The sequence below is a fragment of the Oncorhynchus keta genome, chromosome 32 (genome assembly GCF_023373465.1).
Source record: "Oncorhynchus keta strain PuntledgeMale-10-30-2019 chromosome 32, Oket_V2, whole genome shotgun sequence".
In the NCBI taxonomy this organism is placed as follows: Eukaryota; Metazoa; Chordata; class Actinopteri; order Salmoniformes; family Salmonidae; genus Oncorhynchus; species Oncorhynchus keta.
In genome coordinates this window covers 32,742,513-32,760,092 of record NC_068452.1, presented here as the reverse complement: position 1 = coordinate 32,760,092, position 17,580 = coordinate 32,742,513, and the positions used below count along the sequence as shown (strand labels likewise).

General features: G+C 43.8%; 1 protein-coding gene and 1 pseudogene across 2 annotated transcripts in view; both read left to right on the top strand.

The window, feature by feature from the left end:
- Window positions 1-1,292: 1,292 nt before the first annotated feature.
- LOC118377083 (nucleobindin-1-like) lies at window positions 1,293-11,706 on the top strand (annotated as a pseudogene). Its single transcript, XR_008088806.1, has 12 exons — window positions 1,293-1,460; window positions 1,756-1,863; window positions 2,999-3,129; window positions 3,216-3,318; window positions 7,976-8,161; window positions 8,275-8,365; window positions 8,445-8,503; window positions 8,658-8,771; window positions 9,535-9,594; window positions 9,674-9,847; window positions 10,012-10,126; window positions 10,247-11,706. The product of XR_008088806.1 is annotated as a nucleobindin-1-like (transcript).
- A 4,545-nt stretch (window positions 11,707-16,251) lies between these two features.
- Window positions 16,252-17,580, top strand: part of LOC118383936 (liprin-alpha-3-like) — a 115,000-nt gene continuing 113,671 nt past the window's right edge. Inside the window, exon 1 of the mRNA XM_052491436.1 lies at window positions 16,252-16,449. The gene's annotated coding sequence lies outside the window, so the exon portion shown is untranslated. The remainder of the gene's footprint in view (window positions 16,450-17,580) is intronic.

The following is a 17,580-nucleotide window of genomic DNA, read 5'->3' as shown; positions in this document are numbered from 1 at the left end:
CTTATGGAAATAAAACATCCTTTACAATGTAAATGAAATACAATTACTTCAAAATTTAACTTCAAAACAATAACTGTACTTCGCATGTGTGGGTGTTTTTCATACGATAAGGAAGACGTAAAAAGGAAATGTACGGTTTTTGTATTGGAACGAGACCAAAGATGATCTATTATATTGACAAGACTGACCATTCTAACAACGGAAACATGTCATCAATGATGAAAGGCAGGAGAAATCAGGTGAGACCATTTTAGCCAATGAGAGGGTAGATAAGCGTGTGACCAACAGGCAAAACTAAGTTGTTTTTCTCAAAGTTGCCGGAATGCCACATGAATCCACTTATATAAGTACATTTGTAACAGCCTAAACATTACAAAACTTCTATTCGATTTCGACACCCTCTCATAGCCCTCCATGCAAAAAAGGGCTTATCTCACGCGGACATATTTTGGGCGCAGTAAATCCTCTCGCTTCGCCTCTTCCTCTCTGACGAGACCACTGAACTACAGTTTATTAATAAGAACCGACGGGATGGAGACGCTGAGGAATAATAATGCCGCGTTCATGTAATAGTCGGAACTATGAAACTCGAAACTAGCAAACTCGGAAATGTAATTTCCTAGTTCCGAATAGTAGTTGAACGCGTTATAAAAACGGACGGGACCCATACGATCGGTCAACACAGTCGCTTCTTTTGACGTAATTTTCGGCTGCCAAGCAAAAAAAAAAAAATTTCGGAAGACTTTCGGTAAAGGAAGTAACGTCAGCTGGCTAATACAACTGGCAAAGAATTAGCCACCGATTAACAAGTAACGGTAAGCGAGAATCCCCCATGTCACAACGAGTGTACGTAATACTAAATTTGGCCTGTTGGCGTTGCCATATGTTTTCTAGTGGGTTTCGCGCATTTTAATATGAATGGGGGATGCAAGATGGATGTAAGCCTCTCTCTCTCGTCCGTAGCTAGTTGGCTAGCTAGCTTCCTGTTGTTCAGAGTGCGGTAGTGTCTTTGCTGTTGCGTGTTGTTGCGCTTTCTACTGAAAAGCTGTATATTGTCACACGAACTCCAGACGTAGACCTTTCATTCAGTGAGGTTTCGCGTTAGCCCATAGTCACGTCACAAGCCCACAGTATCTGATGGTCAGTCTGCAGTTCCCATAATGTCCATGCAACAGGATACCGCCTCCTGTGATGTGCCTCTGTCTGTCAGATGTCAGCCGTCAAACATCATTCCGTTGGTGTTCAGTACCAAATGACAGACAGCTGAATAATGTCTGAATACACAATTGACATAGACAGATCTTATATGTTCATACTTCTCTTGCAGGAGGATGAACCTGGATCCTGGCTGGCTGCTGCTCCTATCCATGTCTCTGGAGGTTTGGTCAGTGCCCCTCGACCGCAATGCAACCCCCCAGGAAGCACATTCTCCCCAGGAGGACAAACAGGAGGATAATGTGGTACTCCTTTGTTCTGTCTGTCGTCCATCCATCCGTTTGTGTGGTTGTTTGGTTATCTGTCCGTCCGTCCGTCTGTATCCATCCATGTGTGATGTTTGTGTGTGTGGTTGCCCTTCTGTCTGTATCCATCCATGTGTGATGTTTGTGTGTGTGGTTGCCTGTCTGTCTGTATCCATCCATGTGTGATGTGTGTGTGTGGTTGCCTGTCCATTGCAGGACACAGGCCTATACTATGACCGGTATCTGTATCCATGTGTGATGTTTGTGTGTGTGTGTGGTTGCCTGTCCATTGCAGGACACAGGCCTATACTATGACCGGTATCTGAGAGAGGTGATTGAAGTGCTGGAGACAGATCCCCACTTCAGAGAGAAACTCCAGACTGCCAATACAGAGGACATCAAGGTCTCTCTCTCTCTCTGTTGTTTTTCCCCTTGTCTTATATTTTCTGACCTTAGTTTTTTATTAGTTTTTGAAAGTATTAACTCACTAAGTACCCCCTCACCTCCTTGTGTAGTACCTATGATGTTACACAAGTCATCTATAGTAGGGATTGGCACGGGTTATTCGAATATCTGAATGGACGTTAGTATTCGATTACTTAATGGTCTATTTTAACAATGAAAATGCTTGGTCTAAAATGTCAAAAGTATCTATGTGACATTGCTACATAGCCTACAAGGATAGACCATTACATTAAACATTTTAATAACACAACAGTTTTATGACCGTTTTAATGCCCATAAAAAATATGCTCCGGTAGCCTTCACACGTGTAGCTTGTTGTTATTGATGGTCAATCAAAGTGGTGTTACAGTCGGAGGCTCAATGTGTAGCAAAGGAAGTGGGAGATTTCTAATCGATGCAAATTAGAATAAAAATTATGGAAATAAGTTGGCTAAATGAGAAGGAGTAGGCTACAATGATCAACCAACAGGTAGGCTGTTGTTTCATATGAATGGAGTTGTCGTAGACAATTACGAGGTGTGCCGCAAAATAGCCTCAATTAGCCTTTCTACTTTAGCTAGCTAGCTGACTAACTTAGCTGGCTACTGTAGCCAGCTAGCTTCTTTACAATGATTTGGTTCAGTCAAGACCGGTACTACCAGATGGTATGATAGATAACTTGTTGCTGCCATAGGTTTTCTAACTAGCACGAGTCGGTTTGTCTACTTTTTCTCTCACCCTCTGTGCCACACACACTGGCCCCTGCTCCTCTCTCACACCTCACTTACCCTTCTGCTGAAACGCGTAGGGTACCGTTTTCTTTAAAACATGTACTTCGACAATCCAGATATCTGAAAAAATATAATATTTGAATAGTGCAATAATTTCAGATGCCCATCCCTAATCTATAGTGTATATACTGTATGTCGAGTATGTGTAAATTCTTTGTCTATACATTCTGTCTGTATTCTGTCTATGTTCTGTTTATTGTGGCAGCATCAAGTCACTGGGTCAAGTTCCTGGTACATGTAAAGTAAATGTCCTGGCGAATAAAGGTGAATCTATGTGTCTGACTGACTGGCCATCTTCTTCAGAATGGTCGTCTCAGTAAGAGCTGGACCTTGCAGGGCACCATTTAGAACTCGTCTGGATGAGCTGAAGAGACAGGAGGTGTCTCGCCTCAGGATGCTGCTCAAAGCCAAACTGGACAGCACCAACACACAGAGTGAGGGTTCTTTAAAGGCCTGGAAGACCAAGATTATATATGTTTTCTCAGTCACTTGTTAAAACCCCTCTCTGTTTATCCCCAAGGTTTACAGATGGACCATGCCTCTCTGTTGAAGCAGTTTGAACACCTGGATCACACAATCAGAACACCTTTGAGGCCAAAGACCTTGAGCTGCTCATCTCAACGGTAATGCAGTGAGCATAGAGTCCAGGGCCTGTATGTGCATTCATAGAACATCTAAGAGTAGGTGCAGATCTAGGATCAGTTTAGCCTTTTCAAATCAAATTTTATTGGTACAAATACACATATTTATCAGATGTTATTGCGGGTGTAGTGGAATACTTAATATATAATCCAACAGTGCAAGTAGTATCTAACAATACACAACAATACACACAAATATAAAAGTAAAAGAAGGGAATGAAGAAATATATCAATATTAGGACGAGTAATGTCTGAGTGGCATTGACTAAAATACCATAGAATACATTATACATATGAGATGAGTAAAGCAGTATGTAAACATTATTAAAGTGACTAGTGTTCCATTATTAAAGTGGCCAGTGATTCCATGTCTATGTATATAGGGCAGCAGCCTCTAAGGTGCAGGGTTGAGTAACCCGAGTGGTAGCTGGCTAGTGATGGCTATTTAAGTCTGATGGTCTTGAGCTAGAAGCTGTTTTTCAGTCTCTCAGTCCCAGCTTTGATGCACCTGTACTGACCTCGCCTTCTGGATGATAGCGGGGTGAACAGGCTGTGGCTCGGGTGGTTGATGTCCTTTTTGGCCTTCATGTGACATCGGGTGCTGTAGGTGTCCTGGAGGGCAGGCAGTGTGCCCCCTGTGATGCGTTGTGCAGACCGCACCACCCTCTGAAGAGCCCTGCGGTTGCGGGCGGAGAAGTTGCCAATACCAGGGGGGTGAAACAGCCCGACAGGATGCTCTCAATTGTCCATCTGTAAAAGTTTGAGTGTCTTAGGGGCCAAGAGTAGTTGTTGCTCCTTCTTCACCACACTGTGTGGATGGATCATTTCAGATTGTCAGTGATGTGTACGCCGAGGAACTTGAGGGTACTATGGTGTTGAAAGCATTCTTCCGTAGGTATTCCTCTTGTCCACATGGGATAGGGCAGTGCGATGGCGATTGCAACATCTGGGGATCTATTGGGGTGGTATGCACATTAAAGTGTGTCTAGGTTTGTAAGGTAGAGGTGATATTATCCTTAACTAGCCTCTCAAAAGCATTCTTCATGATGACAGAAGTGAGGTGCTTTATGGGGAAATAGTCATTTAGTTCAGTTACCTTTGCTTTCTTGGGTACAGGAACAATGGTGGACATCTTTAAGGAAGTGGGGTCAGCAGACTGGGATAGGGAGAGATGGAATATGTCTGTAAACACTCCAGACAGCTGGTCTGCACATGCTCTGAGGACGCTTCTAGGGATGCCGTCTGGGCTGACATTTTTGCGAGGGTTACCACGCTTAAATGTCTTACTCACATCAGCCATGGAGAACGAGAGAGTACAGTCCTTGGTAGCGGGCCACGTCGGTGGCACTGTGTTATCCTCAAAGCGGACGACATAGGTGTTTAGTTTGTCCGGGAGCAAGACGTCAGTGTCCGTGACGTGGCTGGTTTTCCCTTTGTAATCTGTGATTGTCTGTAGACCCGGCCACATATGTCTCCACGGAATTGCGACTCCACTTTGTCTCTGTACGGCCGTTTTGCCTGTTTGATTTCCTTACGGAGAAAATAACTACACTGTTTGTATTCGACTATATTCCCAGTCACCTTGCCATGGTTAATGCAGTGGTTCGCGCTTTCAGTTTTGTGCGACTGCTGCCATCTATCCACGGTTTCTGGTTTGGGTAGGTTTTAATCCGTGGGAATAACATCCTCTATACACTTCCTGATGAATTCAGTCATTGTGTCTTTGTATACGTCAATGTTATTCTGAGGTTACCCAGAACATATCCCAGTCCGCTTGAACAAAACAATCTTGAAGCATGGATTCCGATTGGTCAGACCAGCGTTGACTAGACCTTAGCACGGGTACTGTTTGAGTTTCTGCCTATAGGAAGGGAGGAGCAAAATGTCGTCGTGATCTCATTTGCCTAAGGGAGGGCCTTGTAGGCATTTCGAAAGAGGTGGTCGAGTGTTTAATCAGAGCGAGTACTAAAGTCAATGTCTTGATAGAACTTCGGTAGCGTTTTCCTAAAATTTGCTTTGTTAAAATCCCAAGCTACAATAAATGTTGTCTCAGGATATGTGGTTTAAAGTTTGCATAAAGTCCAGTGTAGTTCCTTGAGGGCTGTCGTGGTATTGGCTTGAGGGGGAGTATACACAGCTGTGACTAGAACCGGAGAGAATTCTCTTGGGAGGTAATACGGTCGGCATTTGAATTTGAGGTATTTTAGGTTGGGTGAACAAAAGGACTTGAGTTCCTGTATGTTATCACAATCACACCATGAGTAGTTAATCATGAAACATACACCACCTCCCTTCTTTATTCCTGTCTACGCAATGTACCGAGAACCCAGCTGGTTGTATGGACGGGGACAGTATATCCCGAGAGAGCCATGATTCTGTGAAACGGAGTATGTTACAGTCCCTGATGACTCTCTGGAGGGGGATCCTTGCCCTGAGCTTATCCACTTTATTGTCCAGAGACTGAATATTGGCGAGTAATATACTTGGAAGCGGTGGAGGGTGTGCAAGCCTCCTGAGTATTCAGGAAAGTTGTATTCCTGGTCGTAATGCTGGTGAGTTACTGCCTCTCCGATTTCCAAAATTATTTCCGGCTGTATGTAATAACACAAACGTTCTGGGCTAATAATGTAAGAAATAAAACAAAAACAACTAAATACTGCAAAGTTGCTTAAGCGCTAGAAGCAGAGCTGCCATGTATGTCTGTCGGCGCCATCTTGCCATCCTTTATCATAATTAATGCTCTTATATTGGGTGCTAATCCTAGATCAGTATTCCTACTCTGGAATGTGTTATGAATACGGGCCCTGATTCTTATCTACTTGTATCATAACACTGGTGTTGATGTACTTCATTATCCCCTCGTCCTTGTCCTCTGCCTCCCTGCTAGGCCAATGTACATCAGTATCCCCCTCATCCTTGTCCTCTGTCTCCCTGCTAGGCCAATGTACATCAGTATCCCCCTCATCCTTGTCCTCTGCCTCCCTGCTAGGCCGATGTACATCAGTTTTCCCCTTGTCCTCTGTCTCCCTGCTAGGCCAATGTACATCAGTATCCCCCTCATCCTTGTCCTCTGCCTCCCTGCTAGGCCGATGTACATCAGTTTTCCCCTTGTCCTCTGTCTCCCTGCTAGGCCAATGTACAGTACCAGTCAAAAGTTTGCTCATTCAGTGTTTTTCTTTATTTTCTACATTGTAGAATAACAGTGAAAACATCAAGACTATGAAAATAGCACATATGGAATCATGTAGTCACCAAAAAAGAAAAACGGTTAAACAAATAAAAATATTTTAGATTCTCTCAAAGTAGCCACCCTTTCCCTTGATGACAGCTCTGCACTCTTGGCATTCTCAACCAGCCCATGAGGGAATGGTTTTCCAACAGTCTTGAAGGAGTTCCCACATATGCTGAGCATTTGTTGGCTGCTTTCGTTCACTCTGTGGTCCAACTCATCCCAAACCATCTCAATTGGGTTGAGGTCAGGTGATTGTGGAGGCCAGGTCATCTGATGCAGCACTCCATCACTCCTTCTTGGTAAAATAGCCCGTACACAGCCTGGAGGTGCGTTTCGGGTCATTGTCCTGTTGAAAAACAAATAATAGTCCCACTAAGTGCAGACCAAATGGGAATGCAGAATGCTGTGGTAGCCATGCTGGTTGTAAGTGTGCCTTGAATTCTAAATAAATCACAGACAGTGTCACCAGCAATGCACCATCACACAACCTCCTCCATGCTTCACAGTGGGAACCACACATGCGGAGATCATCTGTTCACCTATTCTACGTCTCACAAAGACATGGAGGTTGGAACCAAATATCTCAAATTTGGACTCATCAGACCAAAAGGGCAGATTTCCACTGATCTAATGTCCATTGCTCATGTTTCTTGGCCCAAGCAAGTCTCTTCTTTTTGGTGTCCTTTGGTAGTGGTTTCTTTGCCGCAATTTGACCATTTAGGCCTAATTCACGCAGTCTCCTCTGAACAGTTGATGTTGATGTGTCTGTTACTTGAACTCTGTGAAGCATTTATTTAGTCTGCAATCTGAGGTGCAATTAAGGCTAATGAATTTATCCTCTGCAGCAGAGGTAACACTGGGTCTTCCTTTCCTGTGTCGGTCCTCATGAGAGCCGGTTTCATCATAGCACTTGATGGGTTTTCCGACTGCACTTGAAGAAACGTTCATAGTTCTTGAGATTTCAGGATTGACTGACCTTCATGTCTTAAGGTAATGGACTGTTGTTTTCTCTTTGCTGAAATGCGTTAAGAAGGAAAGAAATTCCACAAATGAACTTTTAACAAGGCACACCAGTTAATTGAAATGCATTCCAGGTGGCTACCTCATGAAGCTGGTTGAGAGAATGCCAAGAGTGTGCAAAGCTGTCATCAAGGCAAAGGGTGGCTACTTTGAAAAATCTCATACATTTTGATTTGTTTATCACTTTGTGGTTACTACATGATTCCATATGTCTTATTTCATAGTTTGTCTTCACAATTTTTGTACATTGTTGAAAAAAAGCAAGGAATAGGTGTATCCAACATTTTGATTAGTACTGTACATCAGTATCCCCCTTGTCCTCTGTCTCCCTGATAGGCCAATGTACATCAGTATCTCCCTCATCCTTGTCCACTGTCTCCCTGCTAGGCCACTAAAGACCTAGAGAACTACGATGCAGAGAGACATGATGAGTTCAAACGCTATGAGATGCTGAAGGAGCACGAGAGACGGGAGTACCTCAAGGGTCTGGACCAGGAGAAGCGAGAGAAGGAGGAGAAGAGGATGGAGGAGCTGAAGGATAAACACCGCAAGCACCCCAAGGTCAACGCTCCGGTGAGAGAGAAAGATGGAGAGAGTGAGTAAGATAGAGGGAATGCTTTTTGTATGTGAGACCAGTAAAATGGAATCTCTCTTTTCTCTCCCTCTCTTTTCTATCTCTCCATCAGGGCAGTGTAGCTCAACTGCGTGAGGTATGGAAGGAGACTGATGGACTGGACCCAACAGAGTTTAACCCAAAGACCTTCTTCAAACTGCATGGTCAGTTAAGCTGCACTCTACTATTACATGATGATGACGTTTGTATGTGTTCAAATAATGTTCATTTTCCTCCTTGTAGATGCGAATGGAGATGGTGTTTTAGATGAGCAGGAACTAGAGGCCCTCTTTGCCAAAGAGGTAACGCACGCCCTCACACGTGTGTGTGTGTGTGTGTGTGTCCGTGTGTGTGTGTCCGTGTGTGTGTGTCCGTGTGTGTGTGTCCGTGTGTGTGTGTCCGTGTGTGTGTGTCCGTGTGGTATAGTAACAGCTCTCTCCTGCCCTCTACCACCAGCTGGAGAAGGTCTACGACCCAAAGAATGAGGAGGATGATATGATGGAGATGGAGGAAGAGAGGCTGAGGATGAGGGAGCATGTCATGAAGAACGTTAGTATTGTTTGGATTTCTGTCCTCTGTTTTAATCCTCCATTCCTGTTTTTCCTTGTTTCTGTGTCTTTATCCCTCTCTCCTCTCTCTGTTCACCTCTCATCCGTTCACGGTCTGTCGGTTCACCTCTCATCCGTTCACGGTCTGTCGGTTCACCTCTCATCCGGTTCACTCTCTGTTGGTTCACCTCTCATCCGTTCACTCTGTTGGTTCACCTTTCATCCGTTCACTCTCTGTTGGTTCACCTCTCATCCGTTCACTCTGTTGGTTCACCTCTCATCCGTTCACTCTGTGTCGGTTCACCTCTCATCCGTTCACTCTCTGTCGGTTCACCTCTCATCCGGTTCACTCTGTTGGTTCACCTCTCATCCGTTCACTCTCTGTTGGTTCACCTCTCATCCGTTCACTCTCTGTTGGTTCACCTCTCATCCGTTCACTCTGTTGGTTCACCTCTCATCCGTTCACTCTCTGTCGGTTCACCTCTCATCCGTTCACTCTGTTGGTTCACCTCATCCGTTCACTCTGTGTCGGTTCACCTCTCATCCGTTCACTCTCTGTTGGTTATCTATCACTTTTTTGAGCTCTCATGTTCACTCTTTTGGACACCTCTCATCCGTTCACTCTGTTGGTTCACCTCTCATCCGTTCACTCTGTGTCGGTTCACCTCTCATCCGTTCACTCTCTGTCGGTTCACCTCTCATCCGTTCACTCTGTTGGTTCACCTCTCATCTGTTCACTCTGTGTCGGTTCACCTCTCAGCCTGGTTCACCTCTCATCCGTTCAGTTCCGTTCAAATCAACAGACTGTTTTGAAGAAAGAGTTCAACAACCCTAAAGAATGGGATGTAAGTGAGTGATGGACGTTGGGTCGTTTTATAGTTTGTGTTTTGAGTCATGTCACACTCGTCTTCCCCATCCCTCCAGACTTTAGATGACACCAAGCCGGTGTTTACAGAGGCTGAGCTCCAGCGGTTTGAGGCGGAACTGCACACCAAGGAGGAGGAGCTGGGTAGGCGGGCGGAGTCTCTTCGTCAGGAGCAGGATCTGCTGAAGGAGAGGGGCAAGGCCCTGGAGGCCCAGAGACGAGAGTACCAACAGGTAGACAACCACCACTTACTCTGCACAGTGGTATGGAGGATAGCCATACTATGAACAGCCAAATACTGCAGAATAAGCCATACTGTCACTATAGCGATTATATCTTCAATGAAATATGAAACTATGAGTAGCCATATGATGAAATGTTTGTCTGATTCTGTCAGGCAGTGCTAGAGATGTCTCAGAGGAAGGAGAAACAGGCAGTGGAGGGGCAGCCTCCTACTGGTCCTAACGGAGAACTACAGTTCCACCAAGAGATGCAGAAACTGGAAGATCAAGGTAAACGGGATTGACAAGATAAAAAGGGCAGAGATGGAGTGAGTTGGGGACATTTTTGCTTTTGTCTCCTCTGAGGGGTTCTTTCAGTAATGGAATGTTCTCTCTGGCACTCTCATTCAGGTGCTAAAGCTCCTGTTGAACAAGAAGTCCAAGAGGCCCAGAATAACCTGCCTGCAGAACCACCACAGAACCTGCCCATACACACCTAATGCAGCACCCTGATACACATAGGGTTGCAATGGGAGGGTATATTACTGGAAACTTTCTAAGTTTACCAGTAAACTACCAGAATTTTTGTAACTTTCAAGGAATGTATGGAATTTTATCAGATGACATCTGTCTTTTTTTGGTACTTCGGATTATCACAGGTGTTTGTGAGCATGGTTACATGCACACCATAATTTGATTTTGTTTAATACATTTACATGCTTTGCAAGAAAAACGATTTCCCTAATAATCCTGTTTACGTCTGAAATCAGATAAATTCCAAAAATCAGCTATCTAAAAAAATGTTCGACCACATTGGCCAAACCTTTTTGCAAAACCTTTTTGATTCTGAGTTGGGACATATAAAGTTTGTATGTGAAAACAATTTCTAATATGCATACCTTGTTTTTCCAAATTCACGCATAAGAGGGAGTCTTGCGCTACCTGTGCTGGCGCAAATCAAATACACAGCTCGAATGCAGTAATTTGAAAGATTGCCTAGAAAACCAGGTGTTTTAATCGGTGAATGCTTACTTAGATTTTGACCTTACGCCGATTAAGATAAGCAGAATAATGTGTTTACATGACTATTTCCATACCTGGCATACTGCCATAATCAGTTTAATATCAAATTATTAGTGTGCATGTAAACATACTCATGAATTATCTCTGGACCTCTGTGTGATATAACATCTATACAATAATTAAATGAGATGACAAAGCTGTAAAATATCCTAAATATAAACCATCAACGTAGTGAATGTCATTGATGTTTAATATGAGGGTTTCAGAATAAAATACCCTTTGTTTATTTTACACACACTTTTTTATTTTACTATGTCAATATGTCTTTGTTGTAAATATTTTGGGGTCAAACTGGTGGCAGTTGTGAAAAAATACAATAGTTTGTGGAGTGAATTGAAAACAATGCAATTGTTGATTAGATGCTTTTCCAAAATTATTTAGGTTATTTTTCTCTTGAAGCATATAGTCTATCCACTAGAAACTCATGGACATTATGGTCACAGATGTAAAAAATGTTTTACTATATATATGAATAACATTTGTTTTAGTTCAAGTATAAATCACCAAAGTTACCATAGATTACCTGTTATTTACCAAAATTACGGAGGATTCCAGTAACTTTGGTAAAATAGTGGTAGCTGTGCAACCCTAAATACACACACGCTCTTGCAGGAACACATCTCATTCACTGACACACATATCCAGATGGGTACAGCAAATGACATCATACAGCACAAGCGCACAACCCCAGTCAGTCAAGCGCATCGTATCGTCCCCTGGCACAGTCCCGGTGTTCACCTATCTCTGTGGTTTACATTTGATCTCAATAAATTATTCAACTCACTGGACCTAGCCTTCTTCATTTTTTAATTCTCTGTCATGCCTGTGAAATGACTGTCTATAGATATTCTGTCCTTACGTTGTCTGTCTGTGTTGTATACCTGGCTTACTATTTCCACTTTTCCCCCAAATGTCAAATATCTGACCACTAACCCTTTCCCAGATGAGGTACATTGTTTGACTATTTAATTCCCAATCCCTTCTGCCTTCACACTCCTCTAGTTGACCTTTGACCTCTCCTGCCAGTAACTAATTTGTCTATTGGTCATGGGGTCTTGAATGCTTCTGTTCATTGTTGTTATTCCAGCCTTGTCCCTTCTGTCATCACCCTTCTTATTTTAAATGTATTTGAAACATTGTTGTAGTAATGAATCCCTTCAGTGTCTCTACTGTGCTCTCTCTTTTCCTCTGCTGTTGTCCAGTGGTATGGTTCCCTGGGGAGTATGTGCTCATTGTTGTTGCCTCCCATGGAATGGATCCCCTGGCACACAGTGCATTCCTGCCCTGCATTCCACTGACCCCCGGTGACCTCAATGATGACCTCACTGCCCCTTCTTTCTGCTGTTAGCTGTCAATCACTCCGCTGCTGGTGATGTCACTGCTCAGGGATGAGCAACATCTGCATCTGCACTGTGTGTTTAGCAACATCTGCACTGTCATTTTTCTTCAAAATGTTATTTTTTATTCTCAGTCTGGTAGTAGGTGAGACAAGTATGTGACGACATGAAGGAGAGACAGCTGGATGTAATCTCAAGTTATGAGTAAGATAAATTCTATGTGTCCATTTTGAACATCTATATGGTTGGAAAACATGCAGTACCAGAGCAACACAGCAGATGATGGTAGACACTGATCAAACTGAGTGTCCCTCACACAGATTTTCATAAGTTGGTTATGGAAGTGACCTGTGTTACCTTGTTCTTATGTGTCCAATGTCCATAGCCTGAGGCACAGCACAGCCTCTGTTTCCACGTGTTAGTTCTCTGGATAGAACAACTGACTGTCTCTCTGCCTGTGACCTTTGGAAACCCCACTGGAACCTGAAGGAATCACCAGATAATAATAGGAAATGATACCATTATGGAATGATCCTAGTATTAGATATAGTGCTGATGCTGCTGACACGTCTTCGTCACCACCATCTCCAGATCAGAGAGACTCACATTTTCAACCTTTCTCTGTCTGAGTCTGTAATAACAACATGTTTCAAGCAGACCACCAAAGTCCCTGTGCCCAAGAACACTACGGTAACCTGCCTAAATGACTACTGACCTGTAGCACTCACGTCTGTAGCCATGAAATGCTTTAAAAGGCTTGTCATGGCTCACATCAACACCATTATCCCAGAAACCCTAGACCCACTCCAATTTGCACACCTCCTCAACAGATCCATAGATGATGCGATCACTATTGCACTCCACACTGCCCTTTCCCACCTGGACAAAAGGAACACCTATGTGAGAATGCTATTCATTGACCACAGCTCAGCGTTCAACACCATAATGCCCTCAAAGCTCATCACTAAGCTAAGGACCCTGGGACTGAACACCTTCCTCTGCAACTGGATCCTGGACTTCCTGTCGGGCCGTCCCCAGGGGGTAAGGGTAGGTAACAACACATCCGCCACGCTGATCCTCAACACTGGGGCCCCTCAGGGGTGCGTGCTCAGTCCCCTCCTGTACTCCCTGTACACTCATGACTGCACGGCCAGGCACGACTCCAACACCATCATTAAGTTTACTGATGACACAACAGTGGTAGGCCTGATCAACGACAACGATGAGACAGCCTATAGGGAGGAGGTCAGAGACCTGACTGTGTAGTGCCAGGACAACAACCTCTCCCTCAATGTGATCAAGAAAAAGGAGATAATTGTGGACTACAGGAAAAGGAAGACCGAGCACGGCCCATTCTCATCGACGGGGCTAGTCGTGGAGCAGGTTGAGAGCTTCAAGTTCCTTGACGTTCACATCACCAACAAACTAACATGGTCCAAGCACACCAAGACAGCCGTGAAGAGGGCACAACAAAACCTATTCCCCCTCAGGAGACTGAAAGGATTTGGCATGGGTCCTCAGATCTTCAAAAGGTTTTACAGCTACACCATCGAGAGCATTCCTGACGGGTTGCTTTACTGCCTGGTATGGTAGCTGCTCGGCCTCTGACCGCAAGGCACTACAGAGGGTAGTGCGTACAGCCCAGTACATCACCGAGGCCAAGCTTCTTGCCATCCAGGACCTCTATACCAAGCGATGTCAGAGGAAGGGCCTAAAATTGTCAAAGACTCCAGCCACCCTAGTCATAGACTGTTCTCTCTGCATCGCACGGCAAGTGGTACCGGAGCGGCAAGTCTAGGTCCAAGAGGCTTCTAAACAGCTTCTACCGCCAAGCCATAAGACTCCTGAACAGCTAATTAAATGGCTACCCAGACTATTTGCATTGCCCCCCCTTCTTATACGCTGCTGCTACTCTCCGTTATTATCTATGCATAGTCACTTTAATAACTCTACCTACATGTACATATTACCTCAATTATCTCGACACCGGTGTCCCGCACATTGACTCTGTACCCCCTGTATATAGCCTCGTTACTATTATTTACTGCTGCTCTTCAATTAGTTGTTATTCTTATCGTTTACCTTTTTAAAGGTATTTTCTTAAAACTGCATTGTTGGTTAAGGGTTTGTAAGTAAGCATTTCACTGTAAAGTCTACACCTGTTGTATTTGTCGCACGTTTTTTTTTTATGTACTTTAATTTGTAATTAGGCCATGGTGCAGTATCCATATTTACCTACAGAGGGAGACATTGAGTCAGTACAGAAACAGCACAAATGTGGAAAGATATGGACACAAAGTTCTTTCTGTCATTAGCCTCACTCTCCTATTGAGAGCTTTGTAGAAAAACACCCATACCTTTGGGCTGTTTACCAAACCAATATGCCTACAGATCAATACAATGTAATTATGTCCAGTTCTTCACTTTAATCCTGCAGATGGGCTGTTAGACATTGTGCTGAGCTTTCACTAATAGACCTTATTCAGATAAAGGTAGTTTAAAAAGCACATACATTTTCCAATTCACAGTGTGTGGGTGAACTTCTCATCTGGTCTGGTGTCTTCTGAGAGGAGGCATCAGTGTCAGCCAGTCCTCTCCCTGCAACAGCAAGGTATAGGACAGAGAGTTGCTGAAACCTGTTATGTCATATGTGTCCTATCCATTGTCACTATCTGCACAAGGTGGAATCTCAGAGAGCAAGTCTCTGGAATAATAACAGTATTTGTGATTTGGCATGAGTTGGACGAGGGATTTAAATGTTGAAAATGGGCAGATCAAGTATCTTTTCAATAAGGCCTTTGGCCAAAGAGTGGTGGATTACGAATGTATTTTAAGGAAAGAAGAGAAAGGGCATCATGGGAGACAGGGACTGAGGATCTGTTTGGCTCTCTATGAGGTCAGACTGCTGCCACCTCTGGTATGACCCTGACCTTAGTCTGACCTGGAAGAAGAGAGGGAGAGAGAGGGGTGTGTGTGTGCATGCTTTATATGATAAACTATGCAATGGACACACTTTTCTGTCTGACAATTATTGTTCTTGACATCACATCTGTACTTATCTGAAGTGGGACCCGCAGACTTACTCAGACTATTGACACATTCATTCTACTAAGTGTCTCGATGATGCAATAGCTTTCTGTCTCTTCTCCAAAGGAAAGATTATTGCCTATTTGAATGCTCTCTCTGTGCATTACAATGACATCATCCTCTAAGAGAAAATTACGTCATCCCTTCCGGGACCCTTCTTACCGCCCCAACCAATTGAGCTGAAACCAATTTCATTTTTTTCTATTGGCCCTGCCAGTTCCAGGAAACGCCTTCTCTTGCCTTCGGTTGGTTGAAGTGTAACCGATGCCCTGTGGTGATTGGTGTCAACTGCACATCTGTCTGTGCGTCCGACCATGAGAAGAATACAGAGGTGGAGATGACTAGCGGGTCATTTGGTTTTGACATTTATAGACGATTTGCATTTCTGTAGAAATAGGTTCAAAATCCATGAAAATAACACATTCTTATATCATAAACCATATTTAGGCCTAAACATTTAACGACCAAACTCTGCACAACAAAACATTAAATGGTGAAATATGTTGAAGACAAAAATGAATATTTGTGATGTACATAGTTTATTATGGGGGGTCACGGTCAAAATGCCAGTGTGAGCAATAGGTGAGTTTTGAGCTGTGAATGACGCAGTTCTCATACTAGACACCAGAGGGGGAGAATGTTTCACTGTAGCCTACAATATGAGGCTGTAGAAGTTATTAGTCATTCTCTTTCCATACATGTTGGGTCTAACATTGAATGTAAGTGTAATTTTAATGTGTGTCAATGTAAAATGATGAGTGTGTGCGCGCGCGCTCCCATGCATGATCAATTCATTGTATTAGCCCCACGTGCGTGAGCGGGCGCGTGAGAGCTGCGAGTTTGTTTCTTTAAGACCCAGCACTTTTTTATCCGAGGGAGGGAGGGAGGGAGGGATAGAGAATGAGGAGAGAGAGAAAGACGGGGGTTGTCTATGGTGAGGTGTAACGTCGCTCGCGCCCAGTGCCATCGTTTACATGTGTGAGAAGGGAGAGGGGAGGGGGTTGCTTGCTGGCAACTGGGTTTTCACGGCGATACGACTTTTAACCGCGAGATGCCCGGATGGAGTAAATGGGAATTATGTATTTTTTGCTTTCGACGATGACAAGGGTGAGATAAGATTATGAATACAACATTGGTATCTGACATGTAATTAATGTTGTGAGATGGAGCTGTGCATGATCTGCCAGCTGTTTTTGAGGAGGAGGATGGAGAGGGGGCGAGGCGGTGGGGTGTAACGCCTAACATTGGGTGTAACGGGATGCTTCATTGCCTACAATATAATTGGGGCATTTAAGAATATAAGAATGCATAATCTTTAATTTGTGCGTATAGCCTTTATTTCGTTTGCAGAATTATTTGCATAGAGGCCATTGGAAGGAAATCGGACGGGAAGAGGCTATAGGCTACATAGCCTAAATACATGACATCTTCTGTTTTATTTTATTCTCGTCGCTTTTCTGTTGTGACTGTGGTTTTAATTTATTAGGCCTAACATAGACCCTTCTCGCTAAACATATTTTCAGATTGTATCATACATGACAGTGTGAGACAGAGGTTATTATGAGACAGAGATATATTCCCTTCTACAGACTACACATAGTCCATAATTACAATGATGACAATTGAAATTCAAATACGTTATGAGACTGCCCCGCATAAATACATGTCTGTCTGTCTATCTCTGTAGACTATTAAGGGATACATCCGGCTCGTTTATTTTACCCATGATCCCCCTACTGAACGAGATGGCCAGGCTAAGGCTACAGCGTAACCCTCCATGACTCTCATTTCCGTGTATAACGCGCATCCATGATTAGCATTATGACTAATCGGCTGTATGGACAGATAAGAGCAGAGACCGATGGATACATAGCTTCAGACAGACGTGTGCAACGGAGTAGGTTGCCGTGGATGCTGGACAGAAGTAATGCAATAGGCTCCAACTATGTATTCTCCTGATTAGTCGTTGTGGTGGAACAGAGATAGGTGTGTGTGTTTGATGTTCAATGAATATGTGAAGTGTGCGTGAGAGAGAACGTGTGTTTGTGTGCATGTCTATGGAGGTTGATTAGACACATTTTATTTTCATCAAGTCAAATGCTTTCATTGTGCAATACATAACCTACAGTAGGTGTCTGAATTGTCTGGCCTGCTCTGTAAACAGCTGCTTCCAACTGGCTATGACAGATTTGATTTAGTCATTATCATCTGGTTTTGTGTCTGTACTGGCCAGCCAAT